Genomic DNA, 5,609 nt, shown 5'->3' on the forward strand with positions numbered 1-5,609 from the left:
GTGCTAACGTGGAAAGCTAATTCTCCTCTTGTGATACTTAGCTCCCAATATTGGTTGTGGGGGAAACAATGAGCATTCAGGGTACTTTAAAAACCATTTGGGTAATTATACTTCTTATTACATAAGCATAGGTGTTTATATCGCCTTTAAAAAAGCAGACATAATTTATATGTGTAGGGAACTCTCTCTACCAAGGCAAATTAGAAACTGTCCTGAAGTTTGTAGTTTTAGCGAGTTACCTGGAGTGACTGAGAAATTAAGAGGTTTTTCCATAGTCACCCAGTAAGTAAGTGTCAGAAGCAAAATTTGAACTAGGGTCTTCCTGACTGAGGTAGACTGTCTATCCATTACAATTGTGTCTTCCCTAGGTTGATTGTTTCCAATCTTGTTTGTACATAATTATTTGTATGTTTTTCCTTCATCAGACTTTGGACTCCTTTGGAGCTGAGATTGTCTTTTGCCTTTTTTCGTATCTCCAACACATAGCATAGTGTCTGGCACATAGTGGATGCTTAATAAATGTTTTTTGACTAACTAACTTTTGCCTCTTTTACAGGGCAGTAAAGGGTTCTAGTGTAAAATAGAAACCATGGAGATCTGGGCTTTTTCTTCAGCAATGGGCCTAATGGATAAGGTACTGACTGGATTGCTAAATCAGGGATAGTGGGTTTGAGTTACAATTGGTATTCACAGCTCATCTAATGTCAGGGGAATTTACTTGCTTTTCCAGAGACACTTAAGTGATAGTTTACATTTTAAAAGTTTAAAAGGTTTTCATGGCAACGATTGACAAGTTAAAGGATATTTAGGGAACACTAACTGCCTATGTATATTATTTTGTGGTGATGTTAACATTGTAGCGACATTATAACAAAACACCTTTGGAGAGAGAAGACAAAATGGCCCATACACATTTAAACTTGGTGCACGGAATACTGGCCTAGCATAGCCCTGGATTCTAGGACTCTTAACATATCAGTTTGGGAAAATTTCATCTCTCCTAGTTAGTGTTCCCAGAGTTTCCTTACACAGAGAGAATCCAGTTCAATTAAACAAACATTTATTAAATATCTACTGTGTTAAATGCTAGGCTCTGGGAAAGAGAAAAAGTTTAGATGAAATAAAGATCCTGCCATTGTAGATTTTAGAGGGAAAAAAATGGTAATCTCTGCCAACCTCAAACAGTTGTTTCCAGGATCAAAAAGAATAATATGCAAAAAGTCTTTACAAAAATTGTAAAATGTTATAGGAAAGTGAATAAAAATAGCTACTACAATAATAGCCAGCATTTATATAGTGTTTTAAGATTTGCAAAGCAATTGACGTGATATCTCATTTAGTCCTCACAACAACCCTGTGAGGTGGGTGCTATTCTTATCCATCTGCAGTTGAGGAAATTGAGGTTTAGAGAGAAGATTACCTGATTTGCCCAGGGTCACACAGCTAGTAAGTGTCTGAGGTGATATTTGAATTCAGGTCTCTTCTTGTCGCCAAGTTTGAAGCTCTATGCAAACATGCCACTTAGCTGCTTTAATGGTATTATGATTATACAGTATCATGGAAAGACATAATGAACAAACAGATTGTGTCTATGGAGCCTCAATATTTATCTTCTTGGACAGCAGAATAATGGTTTGTAGTTATAGGTGATAGTCACAAATGGTTAAAAATTGGTTTGACTCAGAAATTTTGGTTGCAATTCTCCTGAAAGTGTTCTATTTGGACAAAACTGACTGGTCACTGACAGTACTTATCTGTCTGATGTCTAACTTAGCAATCTCCTTGGGTTTTTTTTATCACATACTAGTTAATTTTTTTTTAGCACATATCACTGATATACATGTATATTTATTTATGACATGGTAGAAAGAATGCTGAACTTGGAGTGCCCAGGATATCTATTCAAATCTTATCCCCGGCATTGTGTACCCTTGGGTAAGTCACTTTGACAGTTCAGGTCTTGCTAATTTGTAAAGTGAATATCTTCCCAGGTCTGTGCCTATGATCCTATGACCCAATGCTGTATTTGTACTACTGCATGTATATTTATTGTTATAATGCATAAAATAGAAATTAAAAGGATGAGATCAAGATGAATTTAATATTTAAAAATAATTTTAATGTATTTAATAATAGTACAAAACTGCTCTCACTATTATGGTATTACTAAAATTTTATTAATAATATTTAAAGGTTGGGTAATATATTCCATTGTTTTTTAAAATACTGGTTAAACTATTTGTGATACAGTAATTTGAGTGTGCAGTTCTAAGTTCAATTTCTTTAGATACTTGGTTTTAATGGTTGTCATAACTGAATAAGATAGCACATCAAGATATGTAGAACCAAATGGAAGAAGTCAATTGTTGGCTACATTCAATAAACCACGAGACTTATGTTTAAATGCCAACTACCAACAGCTGTGCAAAAGCTTTTGTTGAAATCTGACTAGTAAATTTCCATCTTCCCCAGATGTCAATTAGTTGTTCCTGGAAACTACTCAGGAGATATTTGTTGCATTTTAATATTTTTTAACGAATTGATTCAAAGTTCATTGAGATATTTTATTTAGAAGAATTTTTAGCAGGTTAGAAAATTAAGTTTCTGCGTTTTAAAAATGTTTTAAAATGAGACGTCTTAAAGTTTTTAAAGTGAGTTTTTAAGTGAGACGTTTTATATTTACTTCATTTTCAGCAACAGAAGCTTAGTTTCTAAATGTCTTATAATTTTGAGGCCTATATAATGTCATCAGCTAATATCTCAAGGAACAATATATACCTAAAGTTTATTGCTAATGATAGTGGCCGTAAATCCGTATTTAAGATAATATTGATCATCTTGGAATTTTATGGCTCGCTTCTTTTTAGATCCTATTAGATCATCACTGTTTTTACCCCATAACATGATAATAAACTTGCACTAGGAGGAGGAGCGGGGTCAGGTCAGTCATCTTATTATTTGATTGTCCTCATGTATTGGTATTATCTTCAATCTGTGTTTTCTTTGTGGGAATTCTTTAACTCCACTTGCTTATGTTATGGGTCATTATAATTTAGTTAAAGCAGGGGTTCTTAATCTGGGGTCCATGAACTTACATTTTTTTGATAACTACATTTGGATACAATTGGTTTCCTTTGTAAGCATATATTTTAGCATTTAAAATCATACATTTTATGCATTTATTCTATGCATTTATAAAACATTATTCTCAGAAGTGGTCCATAGGCTTTGCCAGACTGCTCTAGGGGTCCATCACACAAAAAAAGTTAAGAATCTCTGAATAAAGTATGAGAATATAATCCATATTTTCATTTAAACAGGCACAAGCTAACTATAATGCATAGCAATATGCTGAAAGTGGATGTGAAGGTGCTGCTATCAACTCCTACTGTCAACTTCCACTGGTACTCTCACTTTTCCTTCATAAATGCCTTCCCTACCACATACAGTGCCTCCTCATATGATGTATGGACAAAGTGAAGACGACCAGTGTCAATCCTTACTGAGTTACCAAATGTCTCAGTTACTTAAAATGGCACTAAGAGTTTTGGGAGACCCTGTATAAACTATAAGTAAAGCTCAATTTCTTTTTGAAAAAAATGTCAGTAGAAGTTCTAGTATCTTATTCTTATACTCCTATAGATGATCCTGCATACTGTCTGGGATGTGTGTATCCCACTCTAGAAATTACTGGTTTGAGACCCTGAAAGATCAAGTGATGTGCTCTCAGCTACTGTCAGAACCAGAATTTAAGCCAATGTTATAGGACATGCAGTTTTTTAAGTGAACTCTTCTTACTTCAATTATCTGTAATGTCACTTGTGTGGTGACTCCCTTCCATTTACCTTCCTATCTCATGACCTTTAGCATCTTTCTAGCCTGTCTTCAAGAATTCCTGAGGCTGAAAATCTCAAACCGCGCCCCGCCCCCCCATAATGAGTCCTGGTGCTGAACCTGTTCTCACTTACCTAGACCTTGGACAATAGACATATCCTTGGTCACTGAGTCCATACTTGAAGGCTTTCTAGCTTGGTAGCACCTGCAACAGTTTGCACTTCCCTAACATAGCCTTTGAGAACCAAGAGTCACCTCAACATCTTGATGAGTCATCAATGCAAGACAAATATAATGAAAGGTTGCATGTCACATGTTACATAAAATGGCACAGCTATCTTTTGCACCCAGGGATACACTTGGGATATATACATACTTGGACCCCCCTGAAAGTTACCTCAGATTTGATTCATGTACCCACTCAAAGTCATTGCTCCTGAGCTACCAGTGATGCATTTATTTTGCCAGGTAACCAGAAGACACATGAGTTCAAAGCAAAAGAGACAAACAGAATGGCAAAATTAGTGATGGAAATGTTCCTGCTGTACACATAAGGATATATTTTCCCACATATTACTAAATGTAGGGAAGTTACATGTGGGGCACCCCCTGCTTCTGAGGTGGTATTCCTAATGGAACACTTCTCTGCCTCCAGGGCTGCAACTTGCTTCCTTGAAGAGATACTGAGGTCCTCTGGTGACTTCATGAGGCAATGAACCCATTCCCCCACTTGACTGATGTCTTCTTTGCCGTGCCGCTCTTTCTGCGTGCAGTATCTATGCTGAGCTTTTTTCTGCTGCCATCTTCTGGTCTTTTTATTAAAATGTAGCTGCTAGCATTTCAGCTATTTTAGTGCATAGCTAAAATGGATTATTCATTTGTCTCTCCTTCCACTAATTCCAGACCCCCAAACAGTAGCTCCCAGTTAGCTGACAAAAACACACCTTAGGCAGCATATTCATCATTTTTAAAAACTGAAATATTCTGCTACTATAGGATTCTTTCATTATATATATGTGTATATAATATACACACATATACATACATATATACATACGCACATACATTATACATATATATATATATTTGGTTATGATCAGAATATATTTTTAACTCTTGTTATATTGCTGGTTATAGTCTCTGTTCCTGCAAATCCACATTACAAAACTACAAAGGAAATGGATGAGCATGTAATTAAGACATTCCATTTAACTCACCTCATGATACCTTAGGACCAAGACTAGAAATGGTCTATTGGAACTGGGAGAGTTGGTTGCTTTGCCTCATTTCTCCCAGAAACCAAATGTTGTTCCTTATGTATCATTTGACCAGGATTTAAATATATATATATATTACATATATATTTAAATTTATGATATGTATATATATCAATGAAATATTGAAACATTGAGATAACATGTTGGACAATTATGCATCTTGTAATGAAATGGAAATCTAGCTGGGCCTCAAAATGTTGCAATAGTCTGCAAGTGCCTCAACACAAAGGCTGTAGTGAGAGATTAGATATGAAGAAGAGAAAAACCCAACCAAATAATAAAATCACATTTAAATACAGTTACATTGCATAAGCTGCTAGGTGGCACAGTAGATAGAGCATTGGACTGGGAGAAAAGAAGACTTTAGTTTGAATCCTGCATCAGACAATGACTATCTGTGTGATCCTAGGCAAGTAACCTAAACCCTATCAGCTTCATTTTCCTCATCTATTAAAGGGGAATGATATACTTTAAAGGGTTATTGTGAGGATCAAATGA

The sequence above is a fragment of the Vombatus ursinus genome, unplaced genomic scaffold, assembly GCF_900497805.2.
Source record: "Vombatus ursinus unplaced genomic scaffold, bare-nosed wombat genome assembly UNPS02014812.1, whole genome shotgun sequence".
NCBI classification, from domain to species: Eukaryota; Metazoa; Chordata; class Mammalia; order Diprotodontia; family Vombatidae; genus Vombatus; species Vombatus ursinus.